Source organism: Hydra viridissima, unplaced genomic scaffold (assembly GCF_058129835.1).
Source record: "Hydra viridissima isolate aposymbiotic clone 2 unplaced genomic scaffold, HvirCarnegie_v1 scaffold_6, whole genome shotgun sequence".
NCBI lineage: Eukaryota > Metazoa > Cnidaria > Hydrozoa > Anthoathecata > Hydridae > Hydra > Hydra viridissima.
In genome coordinates, this window is record NW_028324305.1 from 18,676,947 (window position 1) to 18,691,588 (window position 14,642).

General features: G+C 28.8%; 1 pseudogene across 1 annotated transcript; it reads right to left on the reverse strand.

Moving 5' to 3' along the window:
* Positions 1–789: 789 nt before the first annotated feature.
* Positions 790–14,232, reverse strand: LOC149887369 (phospholipid scramblase 1-like; annotated as a pseudogene). Its single transcript, XR_016453625.1, has 9 exons — positions 13,945–14,232; positions 5,996–6,142; positions 5,542–5,658; positions 4,391–4,468; positions 3,891–4,083; positions 2,339–2,453; positions 1,308–1,392; positions 1,096–1,154; positions 790–884 (listed from the first exon to the last, which is right to left on the reverse strand). The product of XR_016453625.1 is annotated as a phospholipid scramblase 1-like (transcript).
* Positions 14,233–14,642: the final 410 nt, after the last annotated feature.

A 14,642-nucleotide genomic window follows, 5' to 3' on the forward strand; every position in this document is an offset into this window, starting at 1 on the left:
AGGTACATAAAGTGTTCGTAGATTTTTTTCTAAAGTCAGTGCTTGCAATCACTGATGTTTGTCTTTCATTTTAGTTCCATTTTTTACAATCTTGTCCTCAGCATTTTTACGCACTTTTCGTGCGTTAATGTTTTATTAAACACATTACTAAAAATGTTATTTTTGTGATACAATGCTGAAACTAGGTAACCAAGTTAAGTCAGGGTTAAGACAAAGGATTGGATTAGCGAAGTTAAGAAGTTTAACACCGAGTGAGATAATCAGACATGGTCTAAAATGAAGGCAGATTAAATCTTAAATGGTGCTTATAATGCTTGCATAATATCTTGTTTTTTGAACCGTTGCCAATCATATTTATTGTAAAATTTGTAAAACAATTAACTATTAATCCGCAGTATTTCAATAGAAAAGGCAATAAATAGCAATAATTTTTTTGTAAATTTTTTTAATATTGATATAATAAAATATGATTACCTATATTACAAATTTCCAAACTTAATGTTTATGCTGAGGAAAATATTGTTTCTTAACCGTTGATCCAATCTTTCCTTCTCCATCCACCCCTTCCCGAAAGAGAAAGCAAAGAGGGTGTGAGGCATATGGAGTTTTGGAGACAGGGAAGGGTATTCCTAACTAAAATTGTTTAAAAGAAAAGAGAACCTTTATTTATGATATATAAATTTCATTTGGGAATTTGATAATCAGATAAAAGAATCCATTGAAGCTGTTCTTGTTAAAATGAAGCATGACAACTAAATATTGTAAAAGTGCAAACGAAAAATCAACAAAACGCATATATATAAGTTTTATTCAAAAAAATTTCAAAAGCCGTTTAATTGTAGGTGTTGCAAAGGGCTGCTCCATGTCTCGAAGAACATAAAATCCTGGAGAAAAGCATATTTCAGCATTAGAAAAATAAATTGCAGACCAGAAAACAGATCAAATAGTAAAAAATTTTAAATAATAAATAAAAAATTATAATCCGATAAATATTTTTCGCAATTAAACGGATTAATTTAAAAAGAGACTTTTCGTTGTAGACTTTTTTTTTATCTCATCAAGATATAAATTATGATTGTGTTAAGAAAAACTTACAATTAAAAAGCATGCACCCAATATAACAGCTTTTACTTTTACATCTAGGTCCAATGGAACTATAAAAGAAAAAAAAGCAAAACAATTTCAATAACAAAAACAATATCAAACATACATGTTCCTTTTTCTTTTCGATCTGGTTTTTTTTTATTGTTACTTATATCTTAGTTCGTTAAAGATTTGATAGTAATAATCAAAAGCATAAAACTTACAAGTTACATCAGTTATTTCTATATGGAGACCGGCCCGCAGTTTAGTTATTCGTCCGATTTGATTAGTACCATCCATAGACAAAACCTATATTACATGATATATTAAATTTAGAAAAGAAGGATTGTTTGCCTTGATTTTATTAGCAGGGGAGGGGGGGGGGCATAGGCGCAGTGAATTAATTATAAAATGCAATAATAAAAGTGTGTTTTTTCCCTCTATTTATTATTAATTAACATATATTTATACGCCGCATCTTCATACTTCAAAGAATGTTACTTTAGTCATCGTGTGAAACTTTAACGAGGTAAGTAATGTTTTTAATTCTCCTTAACTCAGTGAGGATTTTGATAAAATTTAGACTTGCAATAACGTTTGGTAGTGCAAGGCATTCAAGCTATGTTAGATAGCAACTTTGTTGCTTATTTTGTTTGTTAGATACTTGGGATCTAACGTGAGGTAATAAACTTGTCCAAGAACAGCATTCTGAGGAAGAGATGTTTGCACAATTTTCACAATGAATCAAATGCGATCGGTTTTATTACTTAAAACTAATGAAGCGCATAAGAATATGCAATATGTTCGAATTTTGGCAGCTTAGCCACTTTGATAGCGGCTTACACAACAGATGAGTTTTCTATCAACAATTTTTGGTTGGCACTACGCTGATAAATTTTCATTAATACGGACTACAGGTCACGACATTCTCTTACTGGTATCTAATATAATCAGTTAATCTTGGTTTCCATGCATATACCAACATCAAAACAAGTTTATTTTTACTAACATTGGCTCTCTTCTCATCACTATAAAGGAGCGGAGCGCTACCTGTGAAAGGGCATGTAGGCTACAATAGATTCAGAAAAAATATTTTCGACCCCAAAGCACCTTTGATTTCTGAAATTTTGCTAATGAAAACTTTAACAACATTACAGAAAAGTTATTCAAATAAAGTTATCACCTCATTTATTTAAAATACAAACACATTCCAATATAACGTTCAAAAATATGTAAGTCAACAAATATAGATTACCTTAAATTCAACATTTCCACACAACGCTCTGTTTGTACAAACAGGACCTTCAATTAGAAGCAACGCATTTTTTGGAGCATTTGAAACCTCAATTAACGATGCACAACAAGTCCGCCTAAAACAACAAGTTTTCCTTTGAACTGTGAAAGTACTTTGTATGAGTTTAATCTCTAAATTTTTTAATAATTTGATAAATACCAACTCACTGCTTATCAATAAACGTTACCGTGTAACGGGGCGACTTTACACACTTTTCAAATTCTATGCAGAAAATTTTGAAAACAATTAGGACATTTGAAATAAAAGAATTTCAAATTATGTGGAAGTTATGATTTTAAGAATTCAGTTGAAAAAAAATCAGAATTTTGAACTTGAACTTATAATTTCCACAAAAAAATGCTTATTTTTCGGCAATTTTTAAATTTGGGGCAACTTTACACACTTAATGATTTCAATATAATTTTTAAGTTTTTACTTATTTTTCGTGCTATATAAGAATTATGCTGATTATCAAAACATTTTTCATAGTTAAGTCATTGATATTTTGCCTAAAAAAGGTGGAAATTCGAATTGATTTTTAATAACGTTGGGTAAACAGACCAATATCTTACGGCTCCATGGGTTAGCCCCAATCTGCAGCAACTTTAATTACTTCACAAACTACCCTTTTGACCTCTTCTCTCAGAGCTGTTTGACCGCCAGGTTTTTTTGTGTTTTAGTTGTTGGAGGTTTTCGATTGCCTTAAATGGAATGCTATACTTGACACCAGCCTTTTGAATGCTTAATATCTTGGCGTTTAAGTATTTTAAAACTTATTCTAGCTAGTTCTCATCGTAATTCTTGTTACGAGATTCCAATTGCCTTTTTTAACTTCTGATCACTCTGATTAAATTATTGATGTTTTTCAAAATGAAAAATACAAAATGTAGTTAATACTTGGGTCAAATAATAACTTTAAATGGAAATATCTATCATTTAGCATTAATTATACATACCTTTAGTCAATAATCCCAAAAATTACCAAGGCTTAAAATTGACTACTAAAATTAAAATAAGATCAAGTGCTCCACCTGCTTCGTAAAACTAAACTGGATTATTTTAGATGTAAAGTCATCCCTACTTTGCTGAATTTTTATAGTTTATTGAAATTTTATGTGTTTTGATTAGTTAATACGCCTATAAATGGTTGTTTATACATTTTGAGTATTCGCGGTACAAGAATAATTAGTTTTGATGTTTCAGTGTGATTAATATTTCGGTGTGGTTGATTTAATGGATTTTCAGCTAAACCTTTTCAGCAACAGAAACAAATGTAAAAAGTAGGTCTTATTAAAGTTTGAAAAAATCACTCAAAATTTTATAGTAAAATCATAGAATAATGCTAAGTAACACTTTTTTATAGATGTTAAGAAGGTCAAATAATAAAAATCAGTTATTATTAGCGAAAGTTATCATTAAAATTGAAAGGAAAAAAGTGTGTTATGTTGCCCCGCTATGTAAAGTTGCCATGTTACACGGTATAGTACAGAAAAATACATTATGTATTAATTACTTCTGATTCACATAGCCAATAATAATACCAGGCGGAGAAGTAACCTCTAGCTCATGCAAGCAACAAGGACAACAAGACATCCCGCATTTTAAAGGTCTATTTAAATGTATTACTTCTCGCTTGTTATCATCAAAAATCATAATGTTAAAAGGACGAGCAGGACCACAAAGCTGTCGTGTACAAAAATTGGTATCTTGACAAATATAACAAAGAAAAAAAGGTTTTTAACATTTATTAATTATTCACAGAAGGCACAAAAAAGAAGAGGTTAAAGATAATAATGATTTTGGAAATAATTTTTCAGGAGTTAATGGCTAAGTTTTTACAAAAAAGTTTCAAATTAAAATATTTAGTAAATGCTGTACAAACTTTAAAATAATTAATAGCTAATAAAATATCTTTGTTGATTATATCTGCTGCTTGCAAATAGTACTACAAAAGATGAATAATAAAAAATCTTAACAAAACATTAAAAAAATAGTATCTAAATTTCATAATACCTTCTACTGCAAGAAAAATATCTCGACCGATTGAATTCCTTATGTTGTAATAATTACATGTCTTAATGCCTGTAAATACTATAGAAAAATAGAGAATAATTTTAGTTGATAGAAAATGAATTTAAAATTTTCTGGGTCATTTTAGAACGTATATATAATATTGGTAATTATGCAACAAGAAAGTAACCATTTTAATCCCATTTATTTAAACTTTAAAAAATTTCCAGATAATTCTTAAAAAAATTAAAAAAAACAGTGTTAAGTAAATAGTTATGTAAAAATCATGAAAGCTATAAGAGTTTAAACTTTAGCTCGAAATTTACGAAAAATGCGGAATCGATTCTAAACGTAAGAAAAAGTTTATTGAGCAGAGAGAGTTAAAAAGTCATAAACAAACTGTGGAAACTGGGATTTTATTTTTAAACCAAAATTGTTATTCCGTTTGAACGATTAACGCTCATTGATCACTGTGTATCTTAGAAATTTGAAAACGGTGAATATCCTTAGACCTTTATAATGTTCATCTTAAGATGTGTCCACACTTGGTGCTATTTAATTTTAAATCCATTCTTAAAAATGTAAGATACTTCCCTAGGGAGCATGCACAATTTAGTTCAATAATTTTTTAATTTAAAAAAGAAGTTTACCAAACGTTAACAGCATGCGTGAGTAGATATTGCTATATGTTGCATAAATTGTTTAAATAATATACACTATGTAACTATATATTATACAATGTATTTTAAAAACAAAAGGAGTCAAGTCATACTAAAAATCAACAAATATTATTTGTGAGAAAAACGATATGCATTTATATCATCTTCCTAATTTGATATCAAGACCATCTACAGCAGCATGTTTTAATACAATTTAATTTTGACCTAGTTTATCCAGATGAAAAAGTATATTTGCATCTTTAGTAAAAGACTTTTTATTTTAATTGAAGAAAAATAAGTTTACTGAAATTAAAAACGTGACCCTCTCACTTTGAAAGGCGAATAACAAAGGTGTATTAGTTGAAAGAAATTCAGAAATAAAATAGAAGAAAAGCATTTGAATTTAAAGAAATAAAAATGTAAATAAATGTTTTTGTTAAAAGTTTAAAGAGCTAGAAAATTTCAGCTTCAAAGAATGCATTTTATAATCCTTACTTTTAAGTGGGTCAACTAGTTGTTCGACTTGAATTTGGTCAACTTACATTAAGGATTCAAGACCAGGTGGATAACTAGAGAAACGTATAGGACGTAAACTTATCCATTGTACTGTGCCTGAAATCAAAAACTAAAATGTTAAACGCAGAAAACTTTTAAATTATTTAACAAACCATTTTTGAATGAAAAAACAATACAACTTTATTTTTATAAAACAATGTCTTTAGACAACAACTAAAATATTTTTTCTTTTATTAGTTGATTTAAAGGAATTTTTTTCTTCTTTTTTTTTTTACTATAATATTTTTACAATACTATTGCACTTGTCGCCAGTGCAATAGCATTGTTGAACGGAATTCCTTGAAAATTGTATGATATTAAAATAGTATTTAGAACAAGTTAAATATTATCTTTAAATTGAACGGTTTCTTACAAATATAATTAATATTTTTACTTGGTTGGTGCATTATTACTTGCTTGCATTCATCAGGTGCTGGACAATTTTGTGACCCTTCATGCTGCTGCTGACAAGCTGGTTGAGTTACATAACCATATTGGTGAAGTATGGGACGTTGAAGAGGTAATTCCTTTGGCTCTTGAGCTTAAAATTCATCATCAAGTTGCGTTAAAACTGGATTATCCATTTATCATATAGTGAACTTAGTATCATGTCAAATATATTGTGAACTTTATATTTTATGTGTAATATCTGTACAAATAAATTCTAAATTTGCGCAGTTAACAATGTATGAAGAAAAAGTAAAAACAACTTTAAACAATTACGGGGCAAATATAAATTAGTTTGTATTAAAACTAGAATCCCCATTTATAGTGGTGGAAAAAGTAATAAATACACTAAATCTAAACATTTAAAAAAATCCTTTTTATTCACGGCAATTCATGTTAACTGAAATTAATTTTTATGTTCTTATAAACTTTACTGTTAAAAATCATATTTTTAAAAAGATTTATGAAGCTTTTTTCAATTTTTCTAATGTTACTAACAATTTTGTTTAAAGTAAACGGATATTTACTGGAAAAAATTATAAATACAGAAATGGTTAATTTGATCGTATATTTGAAAAAAACAAGAAAATTCAATGTTTGTAAAACAAATATTTCACAAATATAATTAAAAACAATTAAGAATAAAAACAAACTTTTCTTTTTTTTTGAAAAATGTTTATCAATCACTTAATATGATATTTACAAAAATTAACTAAATTTTTTTGCATCTGCTTTATTTTTTTTAACTTCGATAAGTCTTTTGGGCATACTGTTGACCAATTGATGGCATGTTGGTAGTTGAATAGCGTACCATGATGTTTTCACAGCCTCCCACAGATCCTCTTTGTTCCGTAGCTTTTGTTTTGCAACCGCACCCTTTACAATTTTCCATAAATTTTCTATTGGATTTAAATCTGGCGATTGTGCTGGCCAGTCCAATAGCCTTATGGCATTATTTTGGAACCATCTCTATGCGATAGAAGCTGTATGCTTTGGATCATTATCTTGTTGAAATATCCAGAGTAGCGGCATGTTATCCTCAGCATATTGAAGCATTATTTCTTTAAGTACATTTGCATAAATATCAGCGGTCATAGTGTCTGTTATTAAATAGTTAGGAACAATGCCAGATGACGAGAAACATCCCCACAACAAAATGCTTCCACCACAAAATTTAAGCGTTTTTTTAGTGTAATGTGGGTTAAACTCTTTATTTGGTGGCATGCGGACAAACTGCTTACCATCTGACTCAAAGATATTAAATTTAGATTTATCTGTCCACAAAACTGTACCCCATTTCATATTTGTCTATGCAGAATATTTATGACAAAACTCTTTTCTGGCTTTTTTTATGTCACTTTTTCAATAATGGCACACTTCTTGGTGATCTTAAAAACAAATTAGCTTCAACAAAACGCCCTCGAATTGTTCGTGCTGTTACATTTAACTCTAAATTTTTTTTAATGGTGTTGCTGGAGGTAAATGGATCTTTTTTAGCTTCACAAATAATTAATTTATCTTCTCTGTAATTTTTTTGCGACCTCTAGTTTCCAGAAAGAATTTTGGTTTAAGAGCATTTTGAACTATTCCAACAGAACGCTTAGTTACTTTTAAAATCCCTCTATAAGACTTTCCCCTGCTTTTAAGCCGTTGAATTACGAAGAGCTCAGATGAAGTGCAATGTGACTTTCTACCCATAATATCTTAAGTTAAAACTGTTGTATGAATTAATTTACTAATATACATACTAATATCACCATATCATATTTTAAAATATTGAAAATACTTACAGATTCAAAGTAAGAGGCAATACCTTCAACTTCAGCAATGTTTTTTACTCTAATTTTAATTAATTAACTGAAATGATATTAATATAATATATTAGCTAACTGTAAATAGTTAACTGAACATGTATTAAAAAATTATTGAACATTCTTTGTTTCAAAATATAAAGTAAAATATTAATCAGTAGCGTAGGAAGGTCATATCAGTTTTAGGGGGAGTGACTAACACAGCCAGGGTTGGAGATTTGAAGGGGAAGGGTGAAGGAAGTGACCCCCTTTCTTATAAATAAATATGGGGGAAGAGGCTATTACCCCCAACATATCCTCTTCCTACGAGGTATTGATAATAACCAGAGTCAAAGACATATTTGAAAACTAATGACTGTTGAAAATTAAAGAAAACAAAAAGATTAATCATTACCGTATTTATTATTTTTTCCAGTAAATTTCCAGCTACTTTAAACAAAATTGTTAGAAACATAAGAAAAATTTTGAAAAAATTCATAATTTTTTTAAAAATATAGTTTTGAACAATAAAGTTTATAAAAACATAAAAATTAATATCAGTTAACATCAATTGCTGTGAATAAAACGCATTTTTCTAATTGTTTAGATAGTGTAGTTATTATTTTTTCCAACACTGTATATGTTGCGGATTTTTAGTAACTTAGTCTTTAAAGAAGTTTAATATCACGTTTTATCAGGAGCCAGTTTCTTGAACTTTTATGATTTTTAAGTTGTTTACCTAAGACTTTAAGAAAAATAATGAAAAAGATTTATTGATGATAAAAGTTTTTTAGATCATTATAGAAGTCATCTTCTATAATAATTGTATCAATAATCGGTTCGTTCAATTTTCGTTTCATGATTCCAATATATAAAAACAAGCCCATATTCAATCTTCTTAAAGTTCACGACAGCCACTATTTACAGGTAATTGATATTTTTCTGTACATCTCGCGATTAATTTTGGTAGTGAGCTAAATTTACTGGTGAATTTATGGCAAAAGTTCTAACATTGTGTTTTACAAAAGTAACAATCAATTAGTTGACCTTTTCCAGAAAACCATATGTAAAACAAGATGTAAAATTGGTTTTAATATTGTTTTTGCCAAAGTAGCGAATTCTGTCACTGGAGTAAGCACTTAAATCTAGTAAAATCAAAGGCAAAGTTTTTGAATTTCCTAAGCAAAACGTTCTTGGTAAGCATACACAGCCGATTTTTTTTAGTTAACCATTTTGCATACTATTGTGGCCAGCTTTAGCTGTCTACTAGTAGAAGATAACATTATCCCTACTATTTAAACTGTATTAAATAAGGAAACATATTATTTTGAGCAAGTTCAATTTATCTGCAATTAAATCTTACAATACTATCGCTTTGATATTAACAACACTACTTGAAAATGGTTTTCTTTTAACTTCCACAAAGGCATATTAAGTTAGTTGGCATTCATTAAACATGTTAACCATTTCGAGAAGTCTTCACAAATTTAGCTTCAATATTCAGATTAATGCATTTCTTTCACTATCGAAGAGTTTTTTTTCAAATTCTCTGGCAGCAATCACAGAGATTATATCTAATATAATGATATCATGATATTGGAACAACATTAGTTTACTTTCTTGAACTCTACACTCTGTGTCTGTAAGAGTTTCATTATTCTTTTAATTAAAACCAAACAATTCAGTAGATGAATTTTGTTTTTACAAGACTCAATTGATTGTTTTCTTCAAGCAGATCTTTGGCGGCGCAGCTTGCTGAAGTTCAAGTCATTTTTCGGACTAGAAACTCAAAGATCTTTTAAAATAGCATATAAAATAACAATCAAACAGACATCTCCGTTGATAACTTTTTTCTTTAAGAGCTTTTCTAATCTATTAAATTTGATTTCTATTTTATGGAGAGAAATATGGAACTAAATTCAACTTCCCTATTTTCCTTCTCTCTATCCTCAAATGTTGCTGCAAAAATACCTTCTTCATTTGAACTATATTCAGTTTCCAAAGTTTAGAGTAATTAATTCTCCCTTCTCTTTGCTTTCATCTGTTACAACAGGTAAACAAAGTATTGATTCTTGAATCCATTTTTTTTTCATTACACAGTTTTCATCAAAAGACATTTAAACCTTTTTAGTAGTCTTAGCAAAGTTTTAAAAAGTTTGTTTTATTTTTACAAACATGGATAAACAATATTTGAAATAAATTTAATGGGTTTGTTCTACAGTAAAAAACGCAGCATAAAATTCTACAACCCAAACGCTATCTCTAATAGGCAAGATTATATTTATAAGATCTCTAACAGGGGAGATTTAACTTAAGTGAATGTGAATTTACTGTACGAATTGAGAAAAAAAGTATTGCCAGTTATTCCGGACTTTTAATAACTTATTAACTTTTATAATAGCCCAATTCTAAAAGTCTGACAACAGGTTTAGTGATGCTAATCCTTATGCCTATAGTTTATTTATTTTACTCCTTTATTAATTAACAAAACCACTGTTCATTGCTCATACTTAAAAATCCAAAATAACTCGGAAATCACTTAACATTTTCATGACCTTTGTGAAAAATCGTTCCAAAAATTTTAGATTTTTTTAATACTATTCTTTGGAAATATGTTAGCACTCAAAATTGTGGAACTCTTTGGAAATATGTTAGCACTCAAATATGTTCTACGCGCCTTAAACTCAAAGGGCTTTTAGGGATATCAACCAATATTGAAACCGTTACAACATTACTAACCAAAGTAAATTTGTATTAAAATTTCTATAAAATTAACACCAAATCGTTACTGAATGTTAATGCGAAAAAATAATCGAAATTAGAGAATATGTAAAGCGCGTCAAATAAAATCGTTAGAGCAAAGAACGTTTCATTGAGCATTTTTGCATTGGTTTATGCGTTAAAGAAACTTCAAATATATAATGTGGAAAACTGTAACAGTCCAAGAGTTGATTGTCCAAATGACAACGAGCTTCCAGCAGCTGCAATTTGATATATTAATAATAGGATTTTTTGCAAATAACCAACACGGTTTTTACTTAAACGCTACAGTTTTAGTAATATAATAGAGAAGGAGCTGCATTAAGAGCTTGTCCAGTATCTTCAAATTAAAAATGCTGTTCTTTGTTGCATTTAGGAGACTTTAATAGTAACAAATTTAACGCTTTTTATGCTCGAAAAAGAGCTTTTAAGTAATGGAACAAAATTTGTAAGAACTTCTGGGTAATTAGAAAAAAAAGCTACAAAAATTAAGTTGTAACAAAGTTAAAATGTAAAAAAAAATTACTTTTAGTATAACTGTAGTTTAAAGAAATCTCTCCAAGAAAAGCTAATGCAATATTTTCAGAACAAAACCGTTTTTCTTTAAGAGTACTATTAACATAAACAAAAGTTTTATGCTAATGCAAACCCTTGATAAACTTTGTAAATGGCTAATCTAACAATGGAAAAGAAACAATGTATTGCAAAGAGAATGAGGGAGGAAAAGAAGAAGATTATTATATCGAAAATTACTCATTAGTATATGGTATTGACTTATTTTTACCCCTCATCCACAAAGCACATGGTCTTGCAATTAGGTTCTAAAAAATGAGCAATAGAGAATTCAATATTCATCAGCTCCACTTGCAATCATTTGTTTAGATCTTCATTGAAGTAGTGAGCAAGCTATGATGCACCTCGTTTTTTGGCTTGATCATTTCCCTTGCTAATCTTTCTCTGATGTTGTATAGGGAATTAATAACTGAACAAATGCCAATATACTTTTCGCTGCTGCATTTCTCGGAGAATTCTGAGAAGCCTTTCAGAAGCTAGATGACAGATTTAATAGATTCCACTTCATCTTCTTTTGGTAAAAGATCTGTCAACTTACAACCTTCAGAAACAGTAGGGTTCAAATTCTTCACCACATTTGAAGGGGGTCCGAGCTCCATCTTACGGGTTATCTTTGCACTAACTTCGTTTTTGATCTATATAAGGCATTTACAGCATTAACGAAAGTCATAGCTTTTAAGAGCATTGGTTGAAGTGACCTACTTATTTTGCTATTTTGTTGCTGAGAATTGACCACTTCGACATCTTTTATCACTTAGAGCGCCACTGACAACTAGATTTAGACGATGGTCGATACACAAAATTCCACTTTGAACACCGATTGATTCTCTAGCACCTCCTTAAACATTAGCTGCACCGTCAACCGTTACCCAGATTTTGACTCCAAAATCAAGTTCAAGTTTATTGATTCATTGAGTTTCTTGGCAATATTGTCCTCTGTATGTTGTTCTGACATATCCACCGAGAAGCGCTTTAATTAAATTTTTGAATCTTTACAGTGTAGTGTAAGGCTCATGAAAGATAAATTGGTGTGATCAGTGGTCCACACGTCGGATTTGAAGGTCAATCCATCAAGATTTGTCTTGTCTGAATTGAAAATGTTTTTTACTTGCTCCTGGATGAATTTAAAAAGATAAGGAATATATATTGTAGATATAATTTTCGCTGTAATGGCTCTGAATTGATCTTTGGTTCCAGTTTTTATCATCCAGGTGAGTGCGTCAGTTTCTACAATAGAAAATGGTCGACTGTCCTCAAACGCCCATCTAATAATGTCAACAACATTTCTTATTTGACTGATACCAGTGACTTCCCATTCTGGTTTGGTAGCCTGTTTTCTACCTTGCCGTGTCTGAGTGTTAGAAGTGTCACAAGTTCCACTTGGTATCTTTCTATGTTTGTAAACATCTCCTCTTCTTTCCTCTTTCTTGTGTTTGTTTATTGTTTTTTTAATTAAGTTTGGAAGATCAGATTAGAATAATATTTCGGATTATTTATCGAATTTAAAATCCGTAAAAAACAGATCGAATTACATTTTTGGTTTATGGAGTTTTTATTAAAATATTTGCCTCAATATTTTCTTTGTATTTGCCTTAATAAAAAGTGATTATTTCAAATTTTTCCTAAATATTGGTTTTAATAATAAATGATATTTTTGAGGCATACAAAAAATTTTCAATAAAAGAACTAACTATTTAAAGGTTATTTGCCTTAAATGTTGAAATGAAAGTAACAATTTTTTAAACTAGCTTTTATCTCTAACTCTATTTTTATATAACAATATAAATTTTATCCGACCAATCCACTAATTGTAGCCATTCGCAAAGCAAATTAACTCGCAAAGAAACCCAATCTGCAAAAAAAGATAATCCAGAATAATTTTTAACCAATAAATCAAAATAATAATTGCTTACCGTAATAGATATAAGTGAAGAATAGTAGACTGGTTGATTTGTTGAACGAACTGTTGTAGGTTAAAATTTCCAAATAGGACTGATTGAAAATAAAAAAGAAACCCACCATTTTTATGGCGCGCACATAATAAAAATGTAATTTTTTTGGACCGCACGATTTAATGGTGACGCGAAACGAACGCGATTGATATAATTTTTTAAGCGAATTATAGTTAAATTAATTCGTAAAAACTTTTCGGATTAATAACATGAACATCAAAAAGAGAATCCGAAAAATAAAAATTCATAAGCAATAAAATAATTTTTGTATGATGATTTGTAAAATATTTAAGGAACGGACTGTTATAAATAAGTCGGATTGACTTTTTGCTGATTTTACGAACAAAATCGCCGGTGCTTAATAATTAGTTCCTTCAACTCGAACAACTACTAGTCACAAGAAGCATATCAAATTTGATTTCAAAAATATGCTTCCAAAAGCGAGACTATTGAGTTTCTAGAATTGCTTATTGCGTTAATAACAATTTTGTATCATATCTTATTAAAAAAAATTGATGAAATTAAGAGCGGAAGAAAAGAGGATTTTAAGAATGTTATTAAAATGCGAAAATTTAAAAGTATGTTACTACCTAACCATGTGTTAAGTGACAACATAGTTGAAATGGACAGGAAACTTTAACGAAAAAAATAAAAAATGTAAAATACCGTAAAATTTTTAAAAATAAATAAGTAAATTTAGATTTATATAATACTTTTAATAACTATTTTAATCAATTACAAACAACAAATTTAGAAAATGTACCATATTGAATAACTAAAAGTATTATAAACATTTTAACAAATCGAAAAAAAATGAAAACCTTTTGAAAAAAGTTGCATGTGTTAGATACTCTTAAACATCTGCTATCTAACAACCACCCTAACAAGCTGTATTCTTGCCCTTTTGTCTCTCGATGATAATTTGTTTCATAAGAAAAATAAATTTTCATTTAAATAAAAAGCTTTACAAAACCTAACTTATTGAACAAAATTTACATAGCTTTAAAATAAAAACAAAGCTCAAAATTAACTTTTAAAATATCTTTATACTCAAATAAGTATGTAGAATTAATATACCTTTGCAGAATATTATGAATTTCTAACGAAATTCTAAAAAATGTTTTAAATCTGAATGATCTCTGTTGCAATAAATATATCTATTGTATATTATCTATAATGACGTTGAAACATTAATCTTAAAGCATTTTTAAGCTTTTGCTGTAATTACTTATGAAAAATTTCAATAAAGTTTCTTTTCAAACATAAATCTTTTAGAAGTTGTTTCGGTTTCGTTATTTCAAACTTTAGTTTTTCCCTGCAAACTACAAACTGAAGTTACATGAAAGGCTTTTATTAAGAAAGAATAAATGAAGTTTAAACAATAATATGTGGAGTAAAATAATGAGTCGTTTTATTAGTAATTAGAAATAATTAGTAATCAATAATGATAACTTAAACTCTTACAATGATCTGTGTATTGTAATATTCTGATAATTTAAAAAATCTAGGTGGTTAATAT